The following is an 11659-nucleotide window of genomic DNA, read 5'->3' as shown; positions in this document are numbered from 1 at the left end:
AAGTGAACCTCTTAAACCCGTAGTTTGCGTTTCGTTCCAAATTTCATAACATTGTGGCGCAATTTTTTTTTTAATTCCCGTTCATTCTCTATGGTGCATTCAATGGGGCATTTGCTCTAACTTCTACATTTTTCAACCGATTCAACCCATTCCAATTTTAAACTGTTCATCTTTTGCCTACCTATTCCACAACTTCCCACTTACCAAAAATTCCACATTTTCAATTTTGAAATTCACACCCGTTTCTCCAAAATGTCATTTTCCCTTCTAATTTATACATTTTTTGACCGATTCAACCGGTTCCAACGTTCAACTGTTCATCTTTTGCCTACCTATTCCACAACTTCCCACTTACCAAAAATTCAAAATTTTCAATTTTGAAGTTAACGCCAAATTCTCCAAAAATTTCGTTTTTCACTTCTAATTTCTACATTTTTCAACCTATTCAACCCTTTCCAACTTTTAACATAGCATTCCTTAAATATGTATTCAGCTTCTTCGCCTTCACACGCAATTTCTCCAGAAATTGCATTTTCTCGTTTCAAATAAAGTTGCTTCAAAAATGCGACTTGTACTCTGGTGCGAGTTATATATGTTTTTTTTTTTCCTTTATAATTGATTTTATGGGTGGTGCGACTTGTACTCTGGACAGTTTCTATGGTGAATGAACTTAGCCCCGCAGCTCTTACTGTTGTACAACACTCATGTAATAACAGTTGTGTTTTTGTATTTGTTTATGTCTGACTGCTGCAACAATATAGGCCTATCTTTTGAGATGATACATAATTTAGGCCTGTCCTCATCACTCAAAAACACCACTTAGGACAGCAAAGGGGGTTATCCCAAAGTTAGGACATTTTATTTAAGATTTTTTGAAGTTAGGATGCTTCTGTAATACACTTTTCGTATCTTGAGATAGGATGCTCAAACAAAGTTAGGAAACTTTGTTCTATAATACGCATTTCCTAAATACCGTCCTAAAGTGCCAACGAGACAGCTAAGATAAGATTCTCAAGTTAGGACGTTTCTGTGTGTGTGTGTGTGTGTGTGTGTGTGTGTGTGCATGTGCCCATGTGTGCGTGTGCGTGTGTGTTTATGCGTGCGTGCGTGCGTGCGTGCGTGCATGCGTGCGTCTGTGCATGCGGGGGGGGGGGGGTTGTTTGTATGAGTGGATGTGCGCATGAATTAGTCTCATTAAGGCAGCAGTCCAGGAGCATTTAGGTTTCCGTCAGGCGCAAATCACTGTCAGACAGTTATTACTGAGAGTCATATTTACTGCTACATTAGAGGAAAATGTCACTACACAAGTAGACATACAGAAACAGACAAAACAACCTTTATACGTATTAATGCACTCAGTTGTTTCTATGGCCAATGGCAAAAGATGTTCTGTCAGGATTTTCCATTTTGCTCCAATGTCTAAGTTGCTTTATACTCGTCAAACTAGTTAAAGTAGCATTTTTGACTAACACACAGCAAGACAGCGTTGGACAGAAATATATATACAGGGGCTATCTGTGTATTTATGAAGTTGTTAGTCATGCTCCACATGTTCTATTCAGTGTGTGTTCGTGTGTACATGCCTGTGGTGTACCATACTAAATATCTACAGTGGGTGCGACCGAATGACCCCACTTGCTGTCTTTTAATGCCTTTGAAATATGACTGATGCACAATCAATGATAAAGGCAGACATCCCTGTCAAACAAAGAACAGATACAGGGAATGAGTCTGAGTGAGCAGTCTATTGTCACAACTAGAGTCAGATGAACAATAAGGTCTGAACATAAATAGGTCGGTCAGTTTGCCTTATGCTTGTCCATATTATGCCACCATAAATGGAGCATTGAAAAGACCCTGAGTTTATTCAAATCTAAACGCATTTCTTGGAGTAGATGAATAGGACAGTGTGCAGCTAGCAGTAGTGACTAATGCAAAAGCTAACTTCAGTTTCCAGAATCAATCAGTGCACATTCTTGTCAAACATCACAAAACAGATGGCCCCGTGCATGGTGGCGGCGAGGGGTGTGTGCGTTTGTGTGTGTGCGTGCGTGTGTGTGCGTGTGTGTGTGTGTGTGTGTGTGTGTGTGTGTGTGTGTGTGTGTGTGTGTGTGTGCATGCGTGCGTGCGTGTGGGGGTGTGTGTGTGGGGGGGGGGCGTTCATTGGGAGATCACCCTCAGATTCAAGATCAGCCCACAGTGACAAAAGAAGATAACAATTTCTGGTAAAGCACACGCACATTTACACGCACTACATACCAAGTCATTATTTCCTTGAAATTTATATGACACACCTGAATATACACACCCAAATCTTAGCGCCACCACTAAGGTGGGGCTTTCAACACGTCCAAACGCTGTAAAATCAAATTAGCAGGCACATATGGCTTACCATTACCAGACTTACCATTGCCCTACTAACACAGTGCAGCTTCATGTCCCTGCTGAGAGCTTGCACACAAATACCATATTCCTTGCTTTATGTTAAAACTCACACACACATACACACACTTGCCAACTTAACCAATTTAGGCGGGGTACTCCCGATTTTCAACCCTGTCTCCCACCTGCCCCGCGGTCTGTCATTTCTTCTGCAAATCCCCCAATTTTACTAAACATGATTTGAATACAGGAATAACAAATTAGGTGGACATTACAATATGTTTTGAATACAGCATGATTTGGATACAGCAATGACAAATAAACTGGGAGATTGAATATGACTTGAATACAGCATAAAACTGGAAGTTTGCATAACAATTGATATCAATTTGTTTTGAATATAGCAATGCCAAGTTGATTTAGTGTATAATCAGTGTTCCCTCTAATTTTTCAAGTGTCTGTGCAAACACACAAGCTCCCTGTGCACACTGTGGACCACTGTGTGCAACACCAAATTAAATAAATAAATACATAAATAAATAAATAAATAAATAAAATATTGTCAATGAAAACTTTAACTTACACGTTGTCGGATTTTGTTTTGTATGAAATGTCATTTCTTTTCTGTCGGTCTTTTGCGCTCTCCCGCAATAATGTACCGATCCACTGTCCCATCTTCAGTCTTTGTAGTATTCCAACAGGTTTCAAATGACGTTTCTGCTGAATGGGACGCTTGAGGTAGTCCTACTTCCATTCCTTCCATATTTTTCCCTCCGTAAACTTGCCCGCCACTTTGGCTTTACTGCATGTTTTGCAGGAGAGCTTTCTCATTCGAAAAATAGAAAATCTCACCCAGTTTCACCGTTTTCTCTTGTACTTGCACACATTCCGACAGCCATTCAATCTTAAAAAACTGTCTCATCTCTTGTCTATTTTGACTAGGCAAATGGATTTGTCGCTGCTCATTTGTTTCGCCACTATTAGCTAATTTAGCATTTGCATCGCTTGACGCCGCCGCACTGTTGTTAGGTAACCTGTGCGGCACAGATGGGCAGGGCAAATGTTCAGGCACTGTCAATCCTATGTCACGGAACAGAGACAGGGCGGCCAAGTCCAGCATGATCCTTTATTGAAAAATTAATCCTATGCTTATGTTGGAATGTAACCTGTAATAAATAACCTAGCTAGATTAGTTTGATCCTATGCTTATGTTGGAATGTAACCTGTAATAAATAACCTAGCTTGCCCTGTCTTCAGAGGTCAGGGGCTTCAAACCCATCCATCGACTCTCACCTCCACTCTCACCTCCACCCTGTTTCTCTCAATAAAAATGCTCTTGCAAGAGGCCTGAGTCAGACCTCATTCGATCATTGCTGTACGCACAGCGACGAATGACTCTCCACTTGCAGGTGCTTAAAAAGGGCATACTGTCTCCCGTGTGGTTATTGCAAAAATAAGTTAGAGTGAGCACCACTCTAACATTTTGGTGCCGTCACCTGGATTCTCTCATACCCGCCATCTGGCCGACGGAGGACGACATGCTGCATTGTCGACAAGTCAGCGTCCATTAGGAGGACCAGGAAAAGAAAGACCTGGGACGAAAATTCTTCGCTGGGCCAGCATCTTAGGTCTGCCTTCGTCTGACAGAGGTGGATTGACGGGATCCGGTAGTGCAACGAACCAGGGGACAAGTAAGTAAAAGCCCTAAAGTTGTGTGATTGTGTTGTTGTGTAACGCATAAAAGGTAGAGGTGCACGAGATATAGCTTCCCAGGGGAAGAAACAGGCTAAGAAAAGCAGAGCTTCTTTTGCGTTCATCGAAGAAGTGTGTTGATTCTTCTTTGTCTGTTTTTCCAAGCTGAGGGATCGGGCTTGGGTTAGTGTCTCAGTGGAAGGAACGTGCTAAGAAAAACAGAGCTTCTTTTTTGTTAATCAAAGAAGAGCATAGAATTTTCTTTGTCCGTTTTTCTGGCCAAAGAACAGCTTGGGTGGGACTCCCGGTGGAAGAAACGGGCTAGAAAAAAAACAGAGCTTCATTTTCTTAATTGAAGATTCTTTTTTTTTTTTTGTCCGTTTTTCCAAGCTGTTTGCATGAAACTTGCGTGGTTGAGAGTCTGACTGGTAGGATAAATTGACTAAAAACAGTTCTAGCATTAATCCACGGTAATAACATAGGTTGGAAATTAGTTGAAAGGTCAATTTCAACCTGCATTGAGGATCCTCAAAGAAAAAAAGTGGAAGAAAAAGTATGGAGTACAAGGAAAGTTGAAAGTTAAAATGTGGAACGTTGTGGTAGAACTTTTGGAGGAGAGTGTGGCTAGGACGCCAAAGGGATTGAGAAAGGAAAGAAATGAGAGAGAAGTGCATTGTGCTAGAGTGTGGTTGAAAGCTTCACAAGAGAGAAGAGAACAAATTCAAAAGACAAAAAATATAAAGATAAAAAGTGATGGGGCCGCCATTCAATTAAGATTTGAAAAATAATTCAGGGTGCACAGTGGCATCCCATTCAATGATGCAGCTGAGAGTGCTTATCAGCAACATCTTAATAATGCGCTCCTCACTGGTCTCCCCCCCTGACTTAGGTAACTGGGTGAGGAAACACTTGGTGGAAGCGGACACTGCTTGTGTTACAACGACCATGCAGTGGGCCAGAGACGCTGACAAAGTGATCAAAAAAAGGCGAAGGTTCTGATGTATTTCATCTAGATGATGATGGTAATGATCTAGATGAAGATACAACGGTTTTCTTCCAAAGTTCCCAAAGGGGCAGAGGAAAAGTTAGAGGCCAACAAGGTCACAAGCTACCATTCAAATAGAAACCCCCATCAGATTCAGACAACTGTAGGAACTGTGGGAAACATGGACACTGGTCAAGAGAGTGTCGTCATAAAAAACAAAACCTATCAAAGGGCGGAGGAAGAGGCAGAGGAAAAGTCAAATTTTCAGCATGACAAGCTTCCTCCCCTTTGACCGCTCATGCTCATACAGAGAAAGAAATAATAGATGTCCATACAGCAAAACATGTCATTGTCAGATTATTAGAAATTTCTTTTAGATTATTTGAGTTCCTGTCCATACAAGAAGTATGACAATGCTGTTTGTATGCCCAATGACAAATGACCAGAGATGAAATTGTGTGCACACTAAAGTTAAAATTTGTAAATCAAGTGGTAAAGAAATTTAAATTGCTTTTAAAAGATAAATACAAAATTAGAATTTGCTGTCCTCGCGTGCGTGAGCGGGACCAGCTCATGATCGACTGCAGGAAATGGCCAGCCTGTGATGAATCATTGGTGCTGGGACCTACCTTTCGCGCGCGAGAGCTGTGCATGTGTGTGCGTATGTGTTAAAATGATGACAATTTGCTAAACTTTTAGAGTAAAGAAATTTGCTAGACTGTGGTCTATCCAATTTGCACCGCAAAACAGAAACAATTTTAAAAATAAAAATGAGAGGAAAAGAGAGAATTCTGTTTGCGGGCAGAAACTGATCCACACTAGTGCATGTTAATGTCGAGCCCTCATGAGAAATTCGGAAAAAAAACAACAGAACATGCTTTCAGGAATTGGAAGAAGCAAAATTGTGAATTTAAGACATTGCAATGCTACATTTAATAGGAATAATTGATTGGTTGTGTTATAAGATTATACAAACTTCTGTGTGAGCTAAATCTGAGAGATTGAGTTCTTTAAATTTAAAAACAAAGAAAAAATAATTCTGATTAATTTGCCAGCAGTTTTTTTTGTGTTGGGTATTTTTGGACTGGTGGATTGTTCTATCAGGAACCTTGAGTTGAAAATGGTATATGAATGTTGTGTGGAGAGCTTGGATAAATTGGGGCCAATGTGATAGAAAGACTCCTTTTTAGAGACTGTGTGTGAGATGCAAATGAGCATTGATGAATGATTGCCTGAATGAAAGGCAAATACAGGTTGAATGGTTGAAGTTGTTGGAGACTACTATGGAAAATTCGTAGAGCGACTTTGAAGAAAGTGTGATTTTGAGTAAGTTGAATGCTATGAGGAAAAAAAGTTGCTTTTGGATTGATAATTAACTAGAGAAAAAAACTTGAGAACCAGTAACACATGCAGAAGATGTGTGAACTGGGAAATTGAGAAGCGTTTTGGAAAGAAAGTCAAATTAAATGATGATAGAATAATAAAGGACACATCTTCCAAAAAAGTTTGACAAAAAGTGAAGCATGGGCGTTGCCAAGCCTCAGAAGGAGGGAGTAGTACATATAGTGAAAGATAATAATAATACAACACTTTACGACATATGGATTCTCTAATACATTTGGCGTCATACCATTAAGTTAAAATTTCCTCAAGCTTTTCAAATTTTTGCTTGAAGCAATCGGAAGATGATTGAACAGTGACTAAATAAGCTATGAGGAAGTGGTGTAGGTGTTCAGGGCACGCACTTATGCACTTCCCTGGCTAATCAACACTTGTTTGAATGCAAAGGAGGAGGTGGAATTGGCTGGGCTTCCTGAAAAAACTGTGGAAAAAGTGCCCATCTGATGTAGGACTTTTAATGTCCATTACCTCCATTAATCTCCTTTAAAACAGGAGGCAATAAATGGGATAGCCCCTGTCATAAATGGTCTTTGGTTAGGAGGAATCCTTAGGAAGTGCTCAAACTTTTCCCGCAAACACTCCGAGCTGCCCAGTTCAAAAGGGCAATACAATTGACTACAAGAGTTGCAAAGAACAGACAAAGAACAGTCTTTGGCAGATAGCATGATCAGAGCACTGAAACTGAAAGATGTGTCAAATGCAAATTTACTGCCGCCTGATCTTTCTTCCCCACAGGTCAACAACCGCTCCAAGCCAGGAGACTGAGACGACATAAAGGTCGTCAAAAAGGACAAACTGGGCCAGCCATGGTGGAGGGGCCATTCCAAGTCTTGCTGACTACCTCCACCGCAGTGAAGATCGCTGAACGGCCCAGCTGGATTCACCTCTGCCACTGCAAGCTACAGGGAGTGCTGGACCCCTCATTTCGGAGTGGTGGCGAAGTCTGACTACAAAGGGGCCTCATCGTTTAGGGTGGGGCATCTCAATGTTGGTGAAGCGAACAACGATCCCCACTCCGCTAGGCGAGGGTATGTCTCGGTGTCCCTGTCATCCTAGTAGCAACGGGGCTTCACATGCCAGGTGGATCCTCTACTGTGTTGTGGGTTGGAGCGTGCTATGGTCTATGGACTCATCTGAACAGACCAAGTGACAATGTTGACGGTGGAAAAAGATGGTCACATGATGAGAACCTTGAGGACTGGTCATGGGACCCCAGAAACCCATACAAAACCAATGCTTGGTACTGGTATGTAAAGTTCACTGTGAGAACTCACACACAGGAGGGATGTTATGTGTGTTCGAAACTCCCCCCTTCCTCAGCACAAGTTCACTTGGAGGCCAGAGCAATGAATATCACTGAAGCGAAATGTATGGCATCCATGGGAGGAGTTGGATATCAACACCGTGCTGTCACAGTCAGTGATGCCGACCCTTCCCGCCCTGGACTTGCAGACTGTATCTGTGATCAGCTTTTCTGGACAAATCTCAATGTGACTGTTAAAGGACGAACATTGCCGCAAGTGGCCTACACAGAGAGACTAGCTGGAGTGAACTACACTTACATTCAAGGTAACAAGACCCACAAATGCATTAATGACGACTGCTCTCCAGGTGAAAACTGGATGGGAGCTTTGGACATCACCGCTGAGTGCCAGGATGGGAAAGCCATTTCAAGGCGTAAGGGCTCTCCTACCAACATGGCTGCACCATCGGACGGGACCTACTCCATTCAGAATGGCTCGTGGCTTTGTGGTCACAAGAGTTGTCCGATGCTGCCCGCCAACTGGACACGGGTGTGTGCACGAGTGTGGGTGACAGACCACACCTACAGGATACAACATCATCAGCTGACGACAGCACACGACTCTTCTGGACGTCGACACAGGGCTGTTGCAACCTTTGACCCTCCTGACCCTGTCTGGGGTGCGAATGTTCCAGACGACCATAAAGTATGGTCCGTCGGAGACAAAGTTGTTCATGCGCTTTTTGTTGGATCGGAGTTGGAAAACAAGCACTCTACATCGAGACACTGAACTATCGTTTCCAATCTTTTGTGAATCTTTCGCTGCACGTCAATGATGGACAAAACTGAGATTCAGGCTATTAGGCTAATTGTCTTGCAAAACAGGATGCTTCCGGACTTGTTGACGGCACCACAAGGAGGTGTGTGCCACATCATTGGGACTTCCTGTTGCACATACGTACATTCCAGGAGATAACGACACTCACATCAAGGATGCCATGAACTCACTGAGGAATTTACAGCAAGCCATGTCGGAGGATAAAATCCCATATCAATGGGATTTCTTTTCATGGCTATTCTCTGGCGCTTGGTGGCAGTTGCTGTTGAAACTTGTGGTTCCTGTGCTTGCTGTGCTGGTATTGTTGTGCTTGTTTACGACCTGTGTTATCCCATGTTTAAAGTCTGCTGTGATGAGGGTTGTGTCTTCTACCGTAGCACAAGTACATATACAACTTCTCAGACATGACGGATGTGATGACTATAATGTGCTGCGAAACGTGGATTGCGTTGATGCTGTTTAGCCGAGCATGTTTTACAGAAACTTAATGATTTAACCATCGAAAATGCCTCGCAAGTGATGGATATAATGATGATCTTTTTTATTAGTATTTTTACTATTTTTCTTTCTTCATTATATTTTCTTGCTTGTATTTGTTGATTGGGGTGACATAATCATATGATAAACAGGAGGGATATGTTAGGGTTGATAGATTAGTTTGATCCTATGCTTATGTTGGAATGTAACCTGTAATAAATAACCTAGCTAGATTAATTTGATACTATGCTTATGTTGGAATGTAACCTGTAATAAATAACCTAGCTTATCCTGTCTTTAGAGGTCAGGGGCTTCAACCCCATCCTGTCCACTCTCACCTCCACTCTCACCCCCACCCTGTTTCTCTCAATAAAAATGCTCTTGCAAGAGGCCTGAGTCAGACCTCATTCGATCATCGCTGTACGCACAGCGACTAATGACTCTCCACTTGCAGGTGCTTAAAAAGGGCATACTGTCTCCCGTGTGGTTCTTGCAAAAATAAGTTAGAGTGAGCACCACTCTAACAGAGTTCCTGGCGGACTACAGGTCAGACGGGAAAACAGGTGCCCTCCCTGACACCCGAGGTGGTGTCACGGCGACGGGGGGGGGGGGTGGAGTCACCTTCCTCTTCTCGCGTCACCAATCTACCCGTGCAGCCAGGTCCATGGCCTCTTCAAGGGTCTGACGGCACTGGTAGGACACCATCTCACCCGTGATATACTCCGCGAGTCTGTGGAGGAAGGTGCCGATGAGAGCCGGGGTGTTCCAGTCACTCCGACGTGCCACCGTCTGGAACTTGATGGAGTACTGGGCGACGGATCTGCTGCCTTGATGCAGCATGATGAGTTCCTCGGAGGCGTCTTCCGAGGCTGAGCCCAAGTGGAACACGCGCAGGATCTCAGCTGTGAAGGCGTCGAACGACGAGCAGGCGGGTCCCTGCCGCTCATATTCTGCCGTTCCCCACAGCCATGCCTCGCCCGTAAGGTGAGTGAGTACAAAACCCACCTTGGCTGGTTCCGTGGCGAACGTGACGGGCTGGAGGTCAAACAAGATGCAGCAGTTTGTCAAAAAGACCTGGACGTACTTGGGATCACCGTCGAACCTCTCGAGGTTGCTGAGTCTGGGCTCCGGGACGTCCACGAGCTGCCTGGGCTCCGGGGCAGGACGGGGCGTGGACGTAACGGTGGGCTGATCGGTGGGGCTGAGTGGAACGGTTGTGGACAGGGCTCGTGCAGATTAGGTCACAGCAGCCAGAGGAGCCAAGTCTTTAAGGGCCTTGAGAGCTTCTACAAGTTCTTGGTGGAGCTGGTGGTGCTGCTGCCGGACAATCTTTGTTAATGTCGCCATCTCCTCTGCGATCTTGCTAATGTCCCACTCCGCATGGGTCAGGCGGTCCAGGGCTGAGGGACCGTGCGCTGGTCGCATATTGGTCAGTTTGTTCTGTCACGGATCAGAGACAGGGCGACCAAGTGCAGCACGGTCCTTTATTGAAAAAGGGGGAAAGGGGAAGTGGAACGCTGGACTTGCGGTCTCGCTGGCGTGGCTGAGCAGCAGAGCACAGCACGTAGTTGTAGTCGGAGGCAGGCAGGTTGTCGAAACTGGCGGCGATCAGAAGCGTGGTCAAAGGACGCGCAAGTAGTCGGGGTAGGCGGCGATCAAAGCGTGGTCGGTCAGTTTACGAAAGCAGTTGGCAACAGAGATCGTTCAGGGGACAAAAAGGCAGTGGTGTCACGGGCAGGGTAAGTGGACGAACTGACAACCACTGGCAGAATACATAGTAGGGGACATAACGAGCTGTAGCAGGTGCTGGCAATTCCTTGATTGGGGCTTGGCTGGAAGTCAGGTAACACAGGAACGTGATCCTATGATTGGCTGTGTAAGTGAACCATATCATATCATTGGCTGCACACCTGTCAATTACTGATTTACACTACAAAAAGGCACAGAAAAGAATCATTCGTCCACTTAATTAGATTAGATTATGTCTAACATTAGATATTAATCAATCATTTTATGCTGAATTTTATTTTGTGTGCAGCATGGAGTTTCTTGTGCGCAGAGACTGCGCGACCAGTGCGCAATTGCGCAGCTGCGCAGCTTAGAGAAAACACTGGTTATAATATATTTTAACAGTTTAATGTGAATACAGCATTGACAGTTTAATCAATTTTGAGAGGGTTGGAGTCACAATCCCAAAAGCACCCTGGGCATCTTCCCCACCGACAGGCAGCTCTTAAACCAACCGATCACACAGCTAATCATCCCCCATGCTTGTCTGGTCGATTTCACTGACCCAGTTTAGGAGTTCCATAGCTTATGATACTGTTGGGTAAGTGCCTGTTCCTGTCGCTAGGAGATCTGCTCCCGGTGCGCCCTCAAGACTGCAACTCCCTCTCGTTTATGTATTATTCAACATGCGTGTGCTATTTGTTTTCATAGTCACAGAATAATACGTAAATGGCGAATATTTGTACACATACAGTATGTATCCTCACAAACTCCTTAATTATACATGTGTTGCCTCTGGGTGAAAATACACATAAAATACCAAAAGGAAACCTACTGCTATATGATTATAGCACACACACAAACAAAAACAGGCACATACAGAATCTACAAATTCTGGAAAAGGGGATAATTC

General features: G+C 43.9%; 1 pseudogene; it reads left to right on the top strand.

Moving 5' to 3' along the window:
* Positions 1-8589: 8589 nt before the first annotated feature.
* LOC148394783 (uncharacterized) lies at positions 8590-10422 on the top strand (annotated as a pseudogene).
* The last annotated feature ends 1237 nt before the right edge of the window (positions 10423-11659 follow it).

This window comes from Syngnathus floridae, chromosome 7, assembly GCF_059516105.1.
Source record: "Syngnathus floridae isolate MCC-2025c chromosome 7, RoL_Sflo_1.0, whole genome shotgun sequence".
NCBI lineage: Eukaryota > Metazoa > Chordata > Actinopteri > Syngnathiformes > Syngnathidae > Syngnathus > Syngnathus floridae.
Note: the sequence above shows the minus strand (reverse complement) of the source record. Positions and strands in the feature narration are given on the sequence as shown.